Below are 22,148 nucleotides of genomic sequence, written 5' to 3'. Positions count from 1 at the left end.
CTCTTCTCCAGCCTTTATTTCTCTTTTCTTCCTTACTATTCCATTGCTCTGTTTTCTATGAATAAAAGGAATTCAAAAAGACTTTTTTTGAAGTTAGTCAACAGCTTTAAAGTGGGAAAAGTAAAGAGGCAAATGATGACAGTGTCTCTTCATCACTGTCTGGGGGAGAAGGAGCCTGATTCCACAAGCAGGGTAATGGTGTATCTGCTTTCTGCACCCACACATGGTAAGGAGCTGGTCTCATGGTGACAGAGAGGCAATCAGCTAGGGGATCGACATGAATTGGTTACAGATTAATCAGATGTCCCTTGTAAGCCAGAACCAAGGACCTGAGAGTCTGGGAAGACAGACAGGCAGGACTTGATGGGGCATGAGGAAACGATAGAGCTAGCTGCAGTGGGTGCAGAGGAAGGCTGGGCAAAGGCACTGAGAGAGACTTGGTGGGGGCCACCAACAGGGCAGTAGAGAAACATTAGACATCACCTTCTCCTACCTCATAACGTTTCACAGCTCCCACCTCACTGAGTGTGCTTAGGAAAAAAGAGACAGGTAAGTACCCAAGAATGATATTTACTTGGCCTTTACTAGACACCAGCATGGAACTCATTTTAGTGTATATTTTTCTCATTCAAATCTAACAACTTTGGAAAGTATAGCATATTCTTCCAGACCTGGCAGTTTTCAAAATTCTGTATCTCCCTCTCCAGGGGCAAAAAGAAATAGCTTAGTATAGCAGGAATCATATTCATTGAGTATCTACTATGTGCCAGTTACTCTTCTAAGCAATAGAAACGTTATCATTAACAAAATGGATAAAACCAGTTCCTTATAGAGCTTACATTCTAGTGGTGGAGACAGACATTAAACCAGACAAATTAGTAAATGAAAAAGTATGTCAGATATTTATAATACCCAGGGAGAAAAAAACAATGCAGGAGAAAAGAAGATGAAATGTGGTCAGGAGAGTGGGGCAGCAGGAAAGATCTCTTTAGAAGCATAAGAGTGAAAGTGTTTCTTTAGATCATGTGACTCGGTAAATCAAAATCTTCTTTTGTAAACACAGGCTTTCATGTCTTCCCAGAAGAGCCAGAGTAAAAATTGTTTCTGTTCCTGACCTATAACAATATACTTGGCTTCCTCTCATCATTCAGGTCTCAGATTAAATCTTAGCAAGGCTGTCCCCGGATACTCACCCTTTACCTGTCAGTCATAACCCTAGCAGAATACCATGTATGTTTCTTTCATAACACTTTTGACAATTTGTAACTCAATTGCATATTTGTTCATTTGCATATTTGTCTATGCCACCATTTATACTGTGAATTCCAGGAGCCCAGAATAGGGCCTTGTCCCAAACTTGCCCCTTGTCCAATCCTTAGCTCAATGCCTGACATCTAGTGGATACCACAACTCTTTGATGAATACATGAATAAATATTCCACTTGAAGCAATTCTCATTGGTTGCCATAATTTCTCTGTTAAATATAATAATAATAATAATATTTTTTATAATTCTTTTTCACTAGCATGTTTATCATATAATGGAAGGGAATCCAGCTATTCTGTGGCATTAACATGCTATCAAGTCTTTATGAAAATAAAAGACAAAGAATATCAAAGCACTTCGAAGCTAGAAGGACTTGTTTTGTCTTCACTTTACCTTTGTACTCTGTAGGGTTTTGCTTCAGATGTTGAGGAGAAGAAAGAAGTAGCGATAGAGGAATTTCTTCTGACCTTGGGGACAGAGGAAGCTGCCTACACATCAGCATTTGACAGACCATGGTTCCAAAGGGTTTTTCTAGTTGTTCATCCTGGCAGCATGCCCGGTTTATTTCTGCCTTAGACTACTTTTCCCAGCTTTCTAGGATACAGACTCAGCTCCCACAGAACTCAGAGTGTACACTGATCCGACGGTCTTTTAATTTTCATTTCTCCTGATAGGGAGCTACCTATCTTGCCAAGCCTTCCTTTATTTTCCTCTTCTATTCCCTCCAGACTTCAGAGACAACTGATATAAAAGTTCAGGTTATATAAAAGATGTTTTGTTACTGAAAGAGTTGTTAAAGATGTGCATTTTCCTTTTGTTACTATGAGTCTTAAAAAACAAAGTTTACTCACTCAGACAATAACAGGTACACATTAATATTTCAGTTCTGCAAAATGTAGGTATTTGTTTTATCAAAAAAATGGAGAACAACTAGAAGAAAACCTAATAAATACTCTGCTAGACATTGGCCTAGGCAAGTAAGTTATGATGAAGATCCCCAAAGCAAATGCAACAAAATTAAAAATAGACAAATGGGACTGAATTAAATGGACGGGCTTCTGCACAGCAAAAGAAACGATCAACAGAGTAAACAGACAACCTACAAAATGGGAGAAAATATTTACATCTTTGCATCTGACAAAGGGCTAATATCCAGAATCTATAAGAAACTTAAACAAATCAGCAAGAAAAAAAAACCACAAATAACTCCATTAAAAAGTGGGCAGAGAAACTGAACAGATACTTCTCAAAACAAGACATACAAGTAGCCAACAAATATATGAAAAAAACCTCAACATTTCTAATCATCAGAGAGATGCAAATCAAAACTACAATGAGACACCATCTCATACCAATCAGAATGGCTACTATTAAAAAATAAAAAAAAAATAGATGTTAGTGAGGTTGCAGAGAAAAGGGAAAGCTTATACACTGTTGGTGGGAATGCAAATTAGTTCAGCCACTGTGAATCGGCAACCTACAGAATGGGAGAAAATTTCTGCAATCTATCCATCTGACAAAGGGCTAACATCCAGAATCTACAAGAAACTTAAATTTTCAAGAAAAAAAAATCAAAAAATGGGCAAAGGATATGAACAGACACTTCTCAAAAGAAGACATTTAAGCAGCCAACAAAAATACAAAAAAAAAAAAAAGCTCATCATCAGTGGTCATTAGAGAAATGCAAATCAAAATCGCAATGAGACACCATATCATACCAGTCAGAATGGCAATCATTAAAAAGTCAGGAAACAACAGATGCTGGAGAGGATGTGGAGAAATACACTGTTGGTGGGAGTGTAAATTAGTTCAACCATTGTGGAAGACAGTGTGGTGATTCCTCAAGAATCTAGAACCAGAAATACCATTTTACTCAGTAATCCCATTACTTGGTATATAGCCAAAGGATTATAAATCATTCTACTATAAAGACACATACACACGTATGTTTACTGCAGGACTTTCCACAATAGCAAAGACTTGGAACCAACCCAAATGCCCATCAATGATAGACTGGATAAAGAAAATGTGGTACATACACACCATGGAATACTATGCAGCCATTTAAAAGGATGAGTTCATGTCCTTTGCAGGGACATGGATAAAGCTGGAAACCATCATTCTCAGCAAACTCACATGGGAACCGAAAACCAAACACCACATGTTCTCACTCATAAGTGGGAGTTGAACAATGAGAACACATGGACACAGGGAGGGGAACATCACACACTGGGGCCTGTTAGGGAGTTGGGGGATAGGGGAGGGATATCATTAGGAGAAACACCTAATGTAGGTGACGGGTTGATGGGTGCAGCAAACCACCATAGCACTTGTATACCTATGTAACAAACCTGTACGTTCTGCACATGTATCCTAGAACTTAAAGTATAATTAAAAGAAAGAAAGAAAAAAAGAAAGAAAGAAAGAAAAAAAAAAAAGAAAAGAAAAGAAAAGAAAAGAAAAGAAAAAGAAAAGAAAAGAAAAAGAAGAAGAAAAGAGAAAGAAAAGCAGTTTGGAGATTTCTGAAACAACTGAAAGTGGAATACCATTCAGCCGGCAATCCTATTACTGAGTGTATACCCAGAGACACCTGCACTAGTATGTTCATCACAGCACTGTTCACAAAGACATGGAATCCACCCAGGTGCCCATCAACAGTGGATTAGACAAAGAAAATGTGTCACATACACACCATGAAATACCATGCAGCCATTTCAAAAAAATGAAATTAGGTCATTTGTAACAATATGGATGAAGCTAGAGGTCATTATTCTAAGTGAATTAATACAGAAATGGAAAACTAAATACTGCATATTCTCACTTACAAGCGGGAGCTGAATATTGGGTCCACGCACACACAAAGATAGGGACATGAGATACCGCAGACTCTGTCAACAACCAAAACAGAGGAGGGAGGAAGGGGGCCAAGGCTTGAAAAATTACCTAGGGTTCTGTATTCATCACTTGGGCAACAGGATCATTAGAAGCCCAAATCTCAGTGTCACGTAATGTATCCATATAATAAAACTCTACCTGTACCATTTAAATCTAAAATTAAAGATAAAGTTTTTTAAAAGTAAGCAGAATCAGCCGAAAGAAACTCATTGAGGAAAAACAATCCAACCTGATAAACCAATTAATACACAAAATACCTTTCAGTTACAAATGGATTCTTCAGCATAAAGAAGGATGAAATACACACACATTATCTGTGGCCTTGCCTTGGTCATTTTAAGATTAGAAATACGAAATGGGCTGAGAAAGCTCCTTAAACCTAAGGTGTTAATGGGCCAGCTCTAGATTCTGAGACATGTCTGGATGCCGCATACTCAGCCTTCTCTAATCCCCACCCTGGCTTCCAGGGGAAGTCCTACTCTCAAACACAAAGATGAGCAACATTTTAGTATTTTAATTTTCTCAGCCTTTTGTAAAAACTAGACCATTTCACCACCTGTCTTGGAAAAAGAAGTATATGGATTATATTTCAAATATTTCTTTTTTTTCGAGACGGAGTCTCGCTCAGTCGCCCAGGCTGGAGTGCAGTGGCGTGATCTCGGCTCACTGCAAGCTCTGCCTCCCGGGTTCAAGCCATTCTCCTGCCTCAGCCTCTCAACTAGCTGGGATTACAGGCGTCCGACACCACGCCCGGCTAATTTTTTGCATTTTTAGTAGAGAGGAGGTTTCACCGTGTTAGCCAGGATGGTCTCGATCTCCTGACTTCGTGATCCACCCGCCTCGGCCTCCCAAAGTGCTGGGATTACAGGCGTGAGCCACCGCGCCCACCCATATTTCAAATATTTCAATTTCATCCTTCGGCAGATTAGTTGCTGGCAAGGCTGGGTATCAGAGGCTATCCTAACTGCTTCTCTCTGGGCCCTGGCAGGGCAGGAGTTGAGGTCTTTGAATTCCTTGATGATCTCTCTCTTTGTGTGCCCCTAGGACAGACAAGCTGACTGCTCTGGGTCCCCTTTGGCACTGTGGGAGCACCCTTCTGGACCACAGGGTTTAAGGACTACAACAGCAATGATGTCCCCACCCCTTGAAGCTTTGCCACTATGAAGGACACACATAGAATCATCATTAGCTCCATGTTGGGAAAATACTCCTATCTCTAGGCCTCTGTGCATAATTTCCATGGCCCGAGGCCAATAGCTGCTTCCCCTTCACTTTTATATAGACAAAAAATAAAAGTCACCCTACACATCCCTTGGCAGCTCCCAAAATGCACTCTGAGGGGCCATGGCAATGATGAATAAATACTTGCATAATGTTTTGAAATTCACCAGGGGGTTTCATGTATGTTACCCAAAATTCTCATGCCAACCTTGTGAGGCAATTATTATCATTATCAACACTGGTTCCCTTGTTCTTTGAATCTCGGAATCAAGCTCCTAGCTCAGGGGATGTATTCTTGCAGTTTCCTCTACTAAAAATACTCTTCGTTTGAATATCTGCATGGCTCTCCCACTTCCTTGAGCTTTTTGCTAAATATCACCTTATCACAGTACCTGCTCTGAATGCTTTGTAAGAAATAGATGTGGACTCCAGTTGCCTTACCTTGCTTCATTTGCATTCATAACATTTATCACTGTAGATTTCTGTATTTTTTGGAAGTTTATTATCAGTCTCCTGTCACTAGATTAGAGGAGTTACTCGGTCTCTGTTGTCCACTGCTCTCTCCCAAGTGCCTAGAATAGTGGACACATAGTAGGCACGCAAAAAATGATTGTTGAGTGAATGAAGGAACAAATAAATGACCAACACCTATTTTACAGTGGATGAAGCCCTATTTTATAGTGCGACATTCAAGAGGAAAAATGCCTTCCTTAATGCACAGGTTTCCCATTGCTGCTGTAATAGATTACCACAAACATCTTTTATCTTACAGTTATGGAGATCATGAGTATAAGATGAGTCTTTGGGGGTTAAAATCAAAGTATCAGCAGGAGTGTGTTCCATTTGAATGCTCTAGGGAAGAATCTGATTCTTTGTCTTTTCCAGTTTCTAGGAACTTCTCACATGCCTGACTCATGGCGCCTTACTTCAGCTTCACTCCATCTTCAAGATCAGCTGCACTGCATCTTTAAATCTCTGAATCTGACTCCCCTGCCTTCATCTTCAACTTACAAGGGCCCCCTCAGAAAATCCAGGGGAATCTTCCCTTCTCAAGATCCTTGACTAAATCACATCTGCAAGCACCCTTCGCCATGAAAGGTCACAGCTTCCAGGAATTAGGATGTGAGCATCTTTGAGGGCCATTACACTGCCTAACACTCTCAAGGTCACTCAGTAAATAGTAGAGCTGTGACTGTAGCAAAGTTTATGCCTTCCAACCCACGGCTGGTTCATCAGAATGTAGGGAAAGGAAAGTTGGGGATGACCTTCCTGACAGGATGGTGACCAATGACAGTGCTAGACCTCTTCAGATAAGTGGCAGTGGCTGGAGAGCTATTCCAGCCTCTCCTACTATACGCTCATCTTGACTCCATCCCAGGTGGATGTCTTGGAAGATAATCCTACATAACCAGATGTGATGTCCCCACCTTATTTTCTTTATTTGTCAAAATACAGACAGAATATGGACTTGACCCCATTTCTTTGAGTCAGAATCACAAATAGGAATGCTCTAGAGTAGGGCTTCTCAACCTCAGAACTATGGATACTTTGAGCCAAATAATTCTTCATTGGGGTGGGGGTGGAGGCCATCTTTTGCTTTGTAGGATACTTAGCATCAGCATTATTCTTGGCCTCTACCCACTTGTTGCGCATCCTCCCTGCCCAGTTATGATAACCAAAATGTCTCCAGACATCTATAAATATCCCATGGGTGCAAAATCAGCCCAGTTAACGTGTATTGCTATAGAGGAAGCAGAACTACTTATGCTACATGTTACAGCCCCAGGGCCGGGGGCCAGGGACATCAAGCCTCTGGAGGATCAAGTGTCCAGGAATCTAGAATTATAGGAGTCTTTCTCTTTATCTACATTTATGTGCTCGTCATTTATAACACAGGATTCTGGCTGAAATACATTTGGCAGCATCGAGCATAAAGTGCTTCCCCATCCTGCTGGCAAAACATAATTAACCAAATGACAATGGCTTCCATATACACATTGATTCCTGTAATTTCAAGTCTCCATTACTAAATAAATCAACAGCAGAATTATATTTATCAGCAAAAACCTCCTCTCCTGGCAGACTTTTTGTTAAATATATTAATCCTAGAAGAGTAATACTTTCCCTATGCTTTGCAAAGCAGTCCACCCATAAAAATGTTAATAGCCACAACATCATTTTCAGTATGCTGCTCCTCCATTAGCATACTGTGCAGTTCCCCCACGCAGGGCAGCTGTTGGCTTTCTAATGGTAAGGTTCAAGATAGAGGTAGGTGCTCCACGGAGGGCCATGTGGCTCAAGCACTGCCAGCAGAAAGCCCTGGAGTGCTTGTGTGACTGTTAACGCCTTGCCTGAGTATATACCACCTCACGCAGTCCTTTGGAAATGTCAGTCTGGGCCAGGAAGGACAGGAAGGTTAGTATCACCACCGACCCAGTGCTAGAGGTAGATCCCAATCACATAGGACCAATTTAGGCTACAAAAGTACCTAGGAAGTATCACAACCCTCAAGTGTCTCACAAGCCCCTAAGATTCTCCCCAGGCTCATGAGTGTTGTTTAGGGCAGGACTTCTCAAATATGCAAATAAACCTTCTTGGGATCTTGTTAAAATACAGATCTTGATTCCATAGGTCTGGGCTGGGCCAGGGGATTCCCCATTTCTAAGTAGCCCCCAGGTGATGGTGATCCCCAGGCCACAATTTAGACATCAAGTATTGCCAACCAGCTTTTAGACCTTGACCCTTTAGGAGTTAAAAGAAAAAGTCCTCCTTCCAAGAAGAAGACACCCCTGAATGAAGAACACTGGGACACTGGGACACCTCACACACACAGAAGTTTGTTTGCTGCCTCAGTTACCCTGGATTCCAACCTCAGTGGGAAGGGTAATTTCCTGACTATTTCTGTGCCACTGTAATCGCACAGTAACTCCTGCGGTTTGCTAGCACGCACATCTGGCAGCCCTCTTGCCTCTGGGCCAGCAGGCTCTAGACTCTAGAGTCCTGCAGAGCCTGGGCGAGCATCCAGTTGCTGACACAGCAGCCAGAGAGTGCTTGGGGAATGCAGGAATGATGTTTCCTCCTCCAAGGGGCGGGGCTCAGCCAGGCTTCTGCTTAAGCAACAGGAGGCGGCAGATCTGGGAGAAATGAGAGAGTCTGGAGATCAGAGGTGGGCCTCTGTGCCTAAGGGACCCACCATCCCTCCTGCCAGGAGCAGATTTGAATAATTGGGGCTGAGTGGCAAATGCAGATGCCCTCTTTGGCCTGTGAAGTCAGCCCTGCTTGTCTTCACTCTGGCAGCGCATTAGGTCATCTGGAGGAAGTCCTGGCTACTTGCAAATGCAGCTGTTGTTCACAAATATACCACAGACCCAATGAGGAGGGGGAGCAACTAATGAATCCCTTTAGGATGGCAGGCAATGTGGATTTCTGATTAGATTCAGATGAGATTCCTGAACAGACTCTCACAATGCCTTGCCCTTTGCCCTTGACCAAGTCCCTTCCTTTCCCTGGCCTCATATACTTCTCATCAAACAAGTGGGGGATAAAAGGAGTTCCTGTCCACAGAGGTGCTGGGTAGAGCAGCATTGAGCCAGGGAAGAAAAAACCTGAGATGTCTTCACAGCCTTCAACACTCATCAGCTGTTTTAATGTGGACCAGTCATTTAAACTTTTAGTGACTTAGTTTCCTCACCTATATAATGAGGTTAATAGCACAATGATTATCTCATGAATTTCTAACGAAGATTGAGTAAGAATATGACTGTGTTGTGAACTGCCCAATGTGCTCAGGTTCCATCAATGCCACCGAATCGAATGGAAATACTGAACCTTGTTTATTTCACAAAAATACATTACTGTTTGGAATTAGAGACCTCGATACCACTGTCTTGGGATTCACTTATTCATTAAATTTAAGGGCATTCCATGACAATCATTAGGGGAGAGCCAGAAATATTCTGTGCCCTGAAAATCTATACAATACAAAGACACATGTTTTGGGTCAAAGTTAAATTATTCCAACGAATAATTGAAATAACGCCAAAAAATTCAAGATCACTGAGCTCTAACTTGCTTTCCTCATGTAAATGCAATCTCCCCTGTGTTCTCCTTGGTACACTAATGGCACTCTGAGGAAATCCACAGTGAGAAATCATAGCTTCTTCCCAGCCCTCTCAGCCTGCCATGCATTTTAATCTTGGCTCCTGTCAGAAAGGCTTTGAGAGTATGACCCTGCCCTCCAGACTCACTTATTATCCTTCTCAGCAATAGGAGTCCTTATTAAAATCCATGCACTTTGTTCAGCTGTGGCACTGCTAGCTGAGCCCAAATTGGAAAAATTGAAAATAGCAAGCAAGAAGAGGAAAACAATTTTACATGGCTCCTTCTGGATCAATAAAATTAATAATATTTGTCAGAAATAAGTCATTCCAGCATAGTTAGAAATATGTGGTCAGTCAACCTAGCCTGGTGCAATATTTTTTATCATAAGAGATATTCATTTGCTTAACAAACATTATTTGAGCATCTATTATGTGATGAGCAATGTTTGGTAATTGGAAAACATAATTGGAAAAGGAGATACTAAAAGCCTCAATTAATTACAACAAGTCCTTGAATGACATCGTTTTATTTAACAGCATTTCATTATAATGTTTATGAAGAAAAAAATCAATTTCCTGCCAGGGCCAATGTCTGTGTGGAGTTTGCACGTTCTCCCCATGTCTGTGTGGGTTTTCTCTGGAACTCCAGTTTCTTCCCACATCTCAAAGCTGTGCATGTGAGGTTCACCGGTGTGTCTAAATGGTCCCAGTCTGAGTGTGTGTGCGTCTGTGTGTGTGTGTGTGTGTGTTCCCTGTGATGAGATGGCATCCTGTCCCAGGCTGGTTACTACCTTGGACCCTGAGCAGCTGGGATAGCCATCCTCAGGGCTGAACTGGAATAAATGGGTTGGAAAATGAATGAATGAATATAAATTATTGTAAAATAAAACTTTGTAAAGTACACAATAATCATACAATTTCATGACAATAACCTGCTAGGTATGAAAGAGCTCGGCAAGCCTGCCCTATTTGTGATTGTTTATGAACTGCATGGTAAGAGGAATTGCTTCTTATAATTTTCACTTTGCAAACTTTTATTCCCTGATTTAACTTACCACCACAACTGCTGCCACTCACTTATTCATCAAAAATTGGGTAAATGATTCCTTTACTTATTTCATTCATCTTTTTTAAGTATGTATACAGCTCAGATTTATCTCAGGGTTTACTATTAGAAGAGCTTTTGGTCTTTATTTAAAAGTTTGGTGATTGTTTTTGTGACCAGACTCTCAGGTGATCCTAATGCACACCCAGGAGTTATGCATATTCTTAGTATTATTCCAGCTCTTTCAAAGTGCAAATGCAAACTCTTGAAACTGACCTCACACCTACTGAATTGGAAACCCTGGTTCTGGAGTCCATCAATTGGTGTTTTACCTAATCTTTCAGTTTAATCTGATGCATATTAAAATTTAAAAATTGCTTTTCTAAATTATACTTTCTTGGGTTTCAGCTGTGCTAACAGGAGTAGTCTGTTCAGGAAAGATTGGGAAGAATCACTAACTTATTACCTGCCAACTGTGAGATTACCAACATGATGACCACTCCAAAACAAACACCAGTGAAGATGCTCAGAAAGGCGTATTGGTAAATCTCACTTCTGTGACTGCTCATTTCACTTCATTTGTCCAACATCACTTTATTTGTACTTCTAACATGGTATATTTTGTTGGGCGTATATGTCTTCTACTTTCTCTCAGACATTCTGCATGTAGTATGCATTTAATAACGTGGAAAGATGGCTATATCCAAACAAAAGGTCTATTTGTCATTGGATTATTCTACGCTGTTGCGATTTCCACAAAAGCAAAAGGTAAATGGAGAAGTCTCAGGGAAGGATAATTAACATAATCATGGAGATACGATCATATTACTTTGAGTTCAAACTAGAGATAGATAGTTACACAGCAAGATTAGAATGTTATAAGTGGTGTAAATTAGATAAACATGGATTTTTGTTTGGCCAATGCCAAAACACTATCAAGTGATAACAATGCAGACAAGTTTGAAAGAATATATTTTTACAATAAGTAAAAGTAAAAACAGCCTTATCCAGTGAATAATAAATACATGTAATTCTACCAGGTGGAATCACCTTTGAAGGCAAGAGGTGGTATCTTATTAAATTTATTCATCAAGAGGCAGTAATGCTTAATGGTTACACCTTCAGACTTTAGATTAGATTGCTTATGGTTCTTCCATCTAAGAGCAATATGATCTTGGAAAATTAATTAATCTCTCTGTGTCTCAGGATTCTCATCTATAAAATGGGAAAATAGTACCTACCATATAGCATTATTGCAAGAGACAAATGAGTCCATATATGTAAAATGCCAGTAATCACTTGATAAACACTAGCTACCGTAATCAGTGTTATATCTTCTTTGTACCTCCCACTGCATCTGGCCCAACATTCAAATATTTATTGACCAAAATTGAAAGATTTTCTAAAGTCTCATTAATTTTATAGTGTTTATAGAAAGAAGTGAAAGGAAACATGGACAAGCAAGGACAGCCAGATTCATTGAAGAGTGAGGCAAAAGATAATTTTTTCATTGACTTTGATTAATAGAAAAATTTTAACTGATGATGAATATCAAATGAATAATGATGAATATAAAAGCCATATTGGCAATTATAAGAAGTTAATATTTGCACTGAATTACAGAAATAAAAATAGAATCTTAAGATTAGAAAAGATATTGCCAAGCATCTCTTCCAAACCAATATGAGAATATATATGATAGCATCCTTATGAGTCTTGATACAAATACTTCCTGTCATAGAGACCTCACTAGTTGAAAAGATAGCACATTCCACTTTTGAACAGTGTTAATGCCCAGAAAGTTATTACTTACACTGAGCTTAAATCTTCCTTTGAATCTTCCAATCACTGGTCCTAATTCCTGTGATTTTTTATGCAATGCAAATCTTGCTGAGCATTCTCACCCATTAAACTTACCATAATTGAGGAGAACCACATCTCTGTACAAATCTGATCTCATTTTCTCTGGGGGTTGAAATAAATACTTTATTGAACTTTACATAATTTAAAATATTTTTGGATGTGCTTCTTCCTGCATGGAGACACCACTAATGGCAGGCAGGGAATGGAAGAAGAGACTTGAGATGCAAAGAGGGTCCAGTCTTTAGGGGCCTATGGTTATATAGGAGGAGCTCTGCACATAAGCGATGGCAATAAATTGCTATAGGTGCTCTGGTTGAATCAGGTACAAGCTACACTAGGAACCTGAGCACACCAACAAGAAGAAGACAATCAGAAAAGACTTAGAAGGTGAGGAGTTTACCAGGTAATTGAGGGGAGAAGCTGGCACTTGAAAATTCAGAAATATATTAAATATAAAGTATACTGTATAATTTAGAATTAAAAATGATTCAAAATGGGCAAAGCATGAGAACTGTGGGTACAGGGCGCAGTAAGAGATGGACCTGAGAGGTGGGCAAATATCAGAATCTGTAGAATGAATGGTTGTAAGGACTACACATGAATTGATTCATAACTCAGGCTCTAACCTGATGACCAACTTATCTACCTACTACCTCAGGGGATGCCATTAGTCCTGAAACACTTAGAATAACCTACACATGGAGAAAACCTAACTCATCATGGCCTATTTCTTTCCAAGGAAGTGGTATTGACTTTGTCTTACAGTAGACAACTTAAGAGCTTAGTGAAGTTAGGTACCTTATCTCAATCTGAACACTATGAGATGAACATAGGAAAATCAACCTCACAATTTGCAGAATCCTAATTTTTCTAAACATTTCTGTGTCCCTTTCACGAATTAGAGGATGAGAAAAATGAGATGATGAAAAAAGAAAGTACGTGGCATCTCACAATTTCAGTGACTAGAAACTAATAGATACAGACTCCAGTTGTTGGCAGATTAGTGATGAAACTCCCAGAAGAACATTCTAGCAGGTTCAGCTCCCACAAGACATCTGAGCCATATGCCTTGTTTTCCCTGGGGGGACTGCTACTGTCATTAACTCTGGTAAGCCCCATTAAAAACACTAAGTTGATGAAAGATGCCCTGCCCACAGAACTAACTCTGGGTAAGGAGAATTGTGAGCACAAAGAAATTTATAACACTAATGACTTTAACAAATCTGAGCTGATTAACAGGATGCCACAAACTGAAATCCTTGTGTTCCAATCAATCTTTCCAGAAACTTCACAAATGCACACTTGAGGGAGAAAAATTCATGAGATATTTTAGGCAGATCTCTACATAGAAAGAGAGGAATAATCAAAAAAGACACAATACACTGGCAAGTAGGGTAATTATTGCTAGCAATTCTTGAGCTACTACTCTTTTCGCAAATAAATGCCTACATTTACATTAAGGGGGAGCAAAGGTTCTATTCAATCATTATTTAGATGGTTGAAGGATTAAGGAAGCATTTGGATGCTTGCACATTCACTAAGTGACTGTAAATAGGAATACATCTGTATATATTCCTCTGGGCATTTGTTTGCCCGATTAATTTTTCATTAAAGACAGCATAAGCTTCTCCTCATAAACCATAGAAAGCATCCACTTCCTTCTCAGTCTTTTTTTTTTCCGTTACTCATTAACAAATAATTTCTTAAGACATCAAACTATGCCGGTTGTTCATCTCCCCCTAGTGGTCGGGGGACACCACTGCATATCTGAGTGACAACATTCATTGGCCATCTTACCAGGACTGCATTCAAAAGAAATGGCAGTAGTCTTACATCATTATCACATCATCATCACAGGTAGGCTAGATATTGTCTATTGGTACCCAGTATTCATTTTTACCTTCCTCTATGCTCTTCTGCCATCTTACACAGCAGAGGCTGGCAATCTAACACCTACATTTCCCAGACATTCTTGCCTCTGTGGTCTTGTATACCACAGGCAGAAGCCTGTGGAATGCACTCTGAAGATTTGAAATACAAGAGGATCAATATTGTATCAATATTGTATCAATATTCCTGTAGCAATTATGTCTAAAGGGTGGCCTCTGTCAATTTTGAGATTGTGCAGCATTTTCACTGACTAGACACCAGATTTTGGATATGGAAAGACTGACACTTCCAGCAGCATCCTGTAGTTATCTGACCTTGAATAAGTTACTTAACTTCCCTGTCCCTTAGATTATTCATTTGTAAATGGTGGGATAATAATGGTATCTATTACACAGAGTTGCTTTGAAGACTAAGTGAATATCTGGCAAGAAGATGTTAGCTATTACTGCTGCTGCATATAAACCACTTAGAAGAATGCCTGGCACAGAAGATGTGCTCCAGAAGGGTTGGCTAAGATAATGATAATTTGAGACCAGCAGGATATAGCTAGCACAGGAAGACATTTGATGTCAGAAGACAGAGGACAGCTGTGTGCCACTTGACAAATTACTTGGCCGAGCATGGGCTCACGCCTGTAATCCCAACACTTTGGGAGGCTGAGGTAGGCGGATCATGAGGTCAGGAGTTTGAGACCAGCCTCACCAACATGGTAAACCCCGTCTCTACTAAAAATACAAAAATTAGCTGGGCATGGTGTGCACCTGTAATCCCAGCTACTCAGGAGGCTGAGGCAGGTGAATCACTTGAACCTAGGAGACAGAGGTTGCAGTGAGCTGAGATCATGCCACTGCACTCCAGCCTGGATGACAGAGTGAGGCTCTGTCTCAAAAAAAAAAAAAAAAAAATAGGCTGGGCGTGGTGGCTTACGATTGTAATCCCAACACTTTGGGAGGTTGAGGCAGGCGAATTACCTGAGGTCAGGAGTTTCAGACCAGCCTGGCCAACGTGGTGAAATCCCATCTCCAATGAAAATACAAAAATAGCCGGGCATGGTGGTGCGTGCCTGTAATTCCAGCTACTTGGGAGGCTGAGGCATGAGAATCGCTTCAACCTGGGAGATGCAGGTTGCAGTGAGCAGAGATTGCGCCACTGTACTCCAGCCTGAATGACAGAGCATGACTCCATTCCACAAAAAAAGAGAGAATGAAAATGGAGAATAGAATCAAGGCCACAAGATTATTTATTAAATGAAATGATGTGTCAACAAACTTTATAAAAACCTAAAGAATGACCCATGTGTTTATAATTATTAGTTATCATTAAAGTGTTAAAAGGACTCATGAGAGACAGCCATGACTGCTAAGGAGGTGAAACAGGCAAACCACCACGGAGGAAATGGCCTTTGGATGGGATTTTAAAAAATAGGTAGACTTTTCTACATGTAAATATGGCACTAAGAAGCTTGCCAGTTTGAGCTAAGGCATGAAAGTTAGACATTGAATGGCCAATATATAATATATTACTATTTTTCAAACATCTTTTTCTGGCAGTTATACCACATAAGCTTTGAGAAAACAGTTAAGAGAAGGAATTCTAAGTAGAATCTCCTAATTGGCTTTCTGCATAGTTAACATCACTTACAGAGAAAAATGGTTATGGGGGCAAGATGCATTGAAAAGAGGAGGCTCATGGGCATGATTATGTAGCCTGCAAAATTTAGGAGGCATTCTTCTATGTTAAAAGCACAAAAGAAAAAAGAAAGCTTCCTACCAGCAGAGAAATGTCAAGGTGGCTCAGGTGGTGAATATTATTCTGTTGCCATGATGATTCCTGTGTTTTTGCCTGCCTAAAAATTTCTGACACAAGCACACCACTTACTGAAGAGATGAATGCCCTCATGTTAGGTGACTCCACTCTCAACCTCTAGGTAGGATTAACAACAGGCTGAGAGTTGGTTATTTCATGAAAAGGAGAATTATAATGATCATGCTGGTTTGGAGAAGCAAATAAGCAAATTGACCGCAGACTTGTGCCCTAAAAAAATAAAAAATAAATTCTGGAGATGATGAGGGCAACTGGAGTCAGTTCATATTCTTGTGGCTCCCAGGGATATCAAAGGCAAATCTGCTTCTTTGAAGTAGGTGTTCGAGAAAGAAACACAAGGGCTATTTGGCACATAGCTCAGCACCTAAAACTTTACCTCATTTTTATCCTCAGTAGATTTCTGACAATGTCAGTTTCCACCTACTTCAAAATCGAGAGCATATATTACCATATCCCCTAGTTCTTTAATTTGGGAAAATCAACATTTTCACTCTGAAAGGCTGTACTGAATACATCGTGTCCAAAAGCTCATATTATTTCAATAGCACAAGGTTAAAAAAAGCTCAGTATGAGCAGGTATGAAACATACTTACCAACCACACTGCTTTTAAAATGGGGCTTGAGTAACTCATAAAAGAGCACTATTTTGAAAAATGTAGGTAGAGAAACATGAGGTCAATTCATCAGCAAGATGGCAAAAATGGTGGTGTTGTGGCTGTTATTCCTATCAGCAACATAGAGTAAAAAGTCAGGCTTCACTTTTGTACTTGGTCCAGATGTGGATTGCAGCAAGATAATCAGCTTAACAGCAGCTCATGCCAGAAAGTAAAAATCTCAGCTCCTCTACTTCTCATTCGTGAAGTTCCCGAATTCAACAAAAACAATCAAGATTAAATCACACATGAGAGTTATAGGCAGGTGAATCCTAAGCAAAGGAAGTAAGGTCAATCTGAAGAATAATGTGTCAGCATATTGGATGCCCTTTCTGTGTACTTGAGTATATGACTAAAACCTGGGGCTTCAGAGCCAGAGTCAAATCTCAGTCCTGCCACTTTGAGCATGTGTGACTTTGGGTGAGTTGTATTACCTATCCTAGCCTCAATTGCTCATCTTTTATATGGGATAATAATTTTGTATAACCCAAAGAATGTTTATGAGAAATATTCAAATTCAACAATTCATTAAAAGAATTATACATTGTGATGGTTTATTTTATGTGTCAACTTGACTGGATCATAGTACCCAAATATTTGGTCAAACATAATTCTGGGCCAGGCACCGGGGTTCATGCCTGTAATCCCAACACTTTGAGAGGCCGAGGAGTGCAGATCACTTGAGGTCAGGAGTTTGAGACCAGCGTGGCCAACATGGTGAAACCCTGTTTCTACTAAAAACACAAACGTTAGCCAGGCATGGTGGCAGGTGCCTGTAATCCCAGCTACTCAGGTGGCTGAGGCAGGAGAATTGCTTTAACCCAGGAAGTGGAGGTTGGAGTGAGCTGAGATTGCCCCACTGCACTCCCACCCGGGCAACACAGTGAGGCTGCGTCTCAAAATGGGATGCTCTGTGAAGATATTTTGTAGATGAGATTAATATTTATGTCAGTAGACTCTGAGTAAATCAGATTATCCTTCATAAACTGGATAGGCCTTGTACAATCAGTTGAAGGCTTTAGTAGAACAAAGACTGGTGTCCCTGAGCAAAAAGGAATTCTGCCAGCAGATAGCCTTTGGAGTCAAACTGCAAATCTTTCCGAGTCTCCAGCCTACTGGTCTATCCCCACAGTCTCATGAGGCGATTCTTTAAAATATCCCTTTCTCAATATCTCTCTCTCTGTACACACAGACACACAAACATGCACACATATGCATATATACATACACATCCTGTTGGTCCTTTTTCTCTAGAGAACCATGATTAATATGAAAAAAAAGGAAACTAATTGGCAATGGTGGTTCAAAATAAGAAAATACAGCCTTGAGAAGTTCCAAGAGAAAAATCATCCAGTCATTTCAATTGATGCCAGGAAGTCATTTGATAAAAACGCAACACACACAGGCATTATTTTAGAAAAATAATTTTAGAAACATTTGAATTCTTCCTTAATATGGTAAATAAAACTAGGTCAGGTCAGCTTTATACTAAGTAAGCAAATATTAGAAGTGCTGTCTTTAAAAATCTTACAGTATTGTTTACTCTTGTTTGATAAGCTCTAGTCAATGCAATCAGTATTGAAAAGAAACGAGAAAAAGATTATTTAAAAACACTGAGATTGCATCCCTAAGCAATGCAAAAAAAAAAAAAAAAAAAAAAAAAACAACAAAAAAACACAAAACTTCCAGAACTTAATTAGAAGAGTTCAGTATAGCAACCAAATGCAGAAAAAATACATAAAATTAATAGTATTTTTGCATGCCAAAATAGTTACACATATCATTTTAAGAGCTTGCACTCAAGATAAGAAAAATACAAAATATCCATGAATAACAGTTTAGCAAATATTTTTTGAGCTTCTACTAGATACTACAGGAAGTCTACTTGAAATGTACATTCATGGTCTTTTTAGCAAATTACTTAACAATTACTTGTGTAGATAAGATCTTCTTAGTAGAAAAAGCAATTGTTATAATAGTGTCTGTTTTCAAGTTAACATTTAATTCAATTCCCATAAATATTCCACCAGAATGGTGAATGAAATTATTTTTGACAAATAGTCCCTCTCTCTACTCTCACCTTCATAGGAGGAGTATACTTCCCACTCCATTGATGTTGGACTTGCCCATGTAACTTGACTTGACCTCATGGTGGGTGAAGTGCACTTTACTCCCCCTTCATTTTGGGCATCCCTTTGATCAATGGGATGTTAACAGATGTGAGGCCACCAGAAGCTTGCAATGTACTTTCAAGATTGAACCTAGTCTTTTGTGCTTTTTCCACCATGAGAAGAATATGCCCCAGGTGGCCCAATGGTCATTGGTGAAGAGAGACACATGAAACAGACCAGGGCCCAACTTGCAGCTTTGGAACTAGGCACAGCTGATCTCAGCTTGGATGGCAACTGGTTCACAAAAATATGGGCAAGAATAAACAATTGTTTAAGCCACTGAGTTTGGGTGATTTGTTACACAGCAATATTATGCAAATAGTTGTCTGACACACCCAAGATTTCCCACTCTACTTAATAAAATGATGCTGAAATTCATATAGAGGTGAATTTATTAAAGATATTCTGAAAAAAAGATGAGCAAAAAGAAGTAGTTCTAATACTACAAGCAACAATTATATAAAAATAGCATTTACCAAATAATGTTGATCAATGAAACAAAAAAAAAGAGCACAAAAAGAACAAATATATAAATATATATATATATATTTGTGTGTATGTATACCAATGGTAGCAATAATATAACAATAATAGTAATAATAATTGTAATAATCATTATTTGTGACAATCACTAGATTGTCAGAGCTCACAGAACAATATTTCCAGCATGTCCTGTGGGCTCTGGGAAAGATACCTGAAAGATAGCTATGTTTCTTCAATCCAATAAATATCATTAAACACTATTGGAAAGAAATAGTTATTGGCAGAATACAACACCACCCAAGCCACCAAAAAGTTGTCTACTTTCTACCTTTTCTTCCTAAGAATATCACAAATAATTTACCTTGCAAAAAACTTGGGTTGCATTGCAATAGAAAAAACTGTTATAGTGTGTAAGTATAGATGAAAGACATTAGAAAGCTACACTGACTTGCACAGCTGTTCTTGGGGAATCTTTGAAGAACTTGTACTTCTTAAAGAGTACAGGAATTATTTCTAGAATACTCACTATTTTCCCTGACAAAATATTTATTGTATTAAACACAGAATATTAAAACAGTGATGTATTCACAATGCATGTATCTTATACATCCCTGCCCTACGAAGCTAGACTAATATATTTCAAAATTTTTTCAATTCACTTTCTCCTATGGTCTTCTCCATCTCAGTCAATGACAATTCCAACCTTCCAGATGCACAGGTCAAAAACCTAAATACCTTTTTAAAACCTTATATTTTGGAATAGTTTCAGATTTATTTAAAAATTGAGTATAGTTACCATATAGCCCACACCCGGTTTCTCCATTATCAACATCTCGTATAGTATAATACATTTGTTACAATCAATTATTATTAACTCAAGTCCATACTTTATTCATACTTAGTTTTGATCTAATGTCTTTTTTCTGTTCAGGAGCCGATCCAGGATTCCACATTGCATTTAGTTGTCATGTTTCCTTAGGACACTCTTGGCTGTGGGGGTTTCTCAGACTCTCCTCGTTTTTGATAACCTTCACAGTTTAGAGGAGTTGTCTTCAGGTGTTCTGTAGAATGGCCCTCAATATTTATTTGTCTGATATTTATCTCATGATTAAACAGGCTTACAGGATTTGGGGAAGACAGCCTCAGTGGTAAAGTGTCAGTTTCATCACATCATACCAAGGGCACATACTACCAACACCATTTGTCACTATTGATGTTAACCTTGATCACTTAGCTGAGATAGTGTTTGCCAGCCTTTCCACCATAGTTACTATTTATTCTCCTTTCCATATTGTGGTCCTATTAAAGGGAGTCACTAGGAGAAACCCACATTTAAGGAATGGGAGAATATTCACTTTTTAAAGTATACCAGACAATATATTTATCTAGACATTTTAAGTCCTATTTTTTAAATGATAGTGAAAGTTCTAGAGTGTTTCACAGATATACATTGCTTAAAAAGTACTTCTTCAGCCAAGCATGGTGGCTCACGCCTGTAATTCCAGCACTTTGGGAGGCCGAGGCGGGCGGATCAGATTCAAGAGTTCAAGATCACCTTGGGCAACATGGTGAAACTGTCTTTACTAAAACACAAAAAGTAAGCCGGGCATAGTGGTGCACACCTTTGTCCCAACTACTCAGGAGACTGAGGCACGAGAATTACTTGAGCCCGGGAGGTGGAGGTCGCAGTCAGCCAAGATCACGCCACTGCACTCCAGCTTGGGCTACAGAATGAGACTCCATCTCCAAAAATAAAAAAAATTCTAGTAATAAATACAATATACACTCATTGTAGAAAATTTGAAAAACATGTTTTTTTAAAAAATTCTAAACTTTACAACCCAGATATAGACCATCATGTTAAAATTTTGAAGTATTATCTCCAAACTTTCTTTCTATGACTACATTTGAAGAGTTAAAATAATATTTTACATGTTATTCTACCTTCCTTATTAGCATTTAATATTACAAAAAAGTTTATTTATTCCTAGGCAAAAAGTGTTTTCTTTTTCATAATTTCAGCGCCTAGCACAATGTGTTGCACGTAGTAAATTCAACAAATGGGATCCCATGAACTTACTGACTTCATGAATTGGCAGACACTCTGTGAAACCATTTAAAGGAATTTGTTGACTAGGATAATCTTAGGTTCTCGTTTTGCCACACAGGACAATAAAAGACACTAGCATAGAATCAATACTCTGGGGTCTTGAAAAATTAGTTAAATCAGTAAAATAGTATGTACTCCATAAAAGCTAAAAGAGAAAATGGCACATAAAATATTTAACACAGTGACTGTCATTTAACCTAACCACTGAGGTATTACAATTTTATTTATTTATTTCTAGTCATTATCTTCAATTCTTTTTCAGAGATATTTTATTTTTGCTAGAACTTTGCTTCCCACATATTTTATTCATTCTTAATCATTTTTATAGTCTGTGTTTGACACAGGCCCACAATTGCTTATCCAAAATCATTTGAATCAGGTATACTTTGGGATTTGTAAATGTTCATATTTGAAGAAGCCAACAGAGCAAATACACAAATACACATATTATGAAACACCACAGCAGGGTATAGCTAAACACACTATAATCAAACAGTAATATTTTTGTAGCAAAACATGACTAATTACAACAAATAGGCTGTTTCCTTGTCCATTCTATAATTCTTAATGGTGCATTTTAAGAATATCTTGTGTCTAGATTGTGTGAATACTCTCTAGAGGAGTTT

The 22,148-nt window shown here is 38.9% G+C and overlaps 1 protein-coding gene across 2 annotated transcripts in view; it reads right to left on the bottom strand.

Moving 5' to 3' along the window:
* ST6GALNAC3 (ST6 N-acetylgalactosaminide alpha-2,6-sialyltransferase 3) overlaps positions 1–22,148 on the bottom strand; it is a 560,559-nt gene that overhangs the window by 290,617 nt on the left and 247,794 nt on the right. The gene's annotated exons all lie outside the window — the stretch shown is intronic.

The sequence above is a fragment of the Macaca thibetana genome, chromosome 1 (assembly GCF_024542745.1).
Source record: "Macaca thibetana thibetana isolate TM-01 chromosome 1, ASM2454274v1, whole genome shotgun sequence".
Lineage (NCBI taxonomy): Eukaryota > Metazoa > Chordata > Mammalia > Primates > Cercopithecidae > Macaca > Macaca thibetana.
Note: the sequence above shows the minus strand (reverse complement) of the source record. Positions and strands in the feature narration are given on the sequence as shown.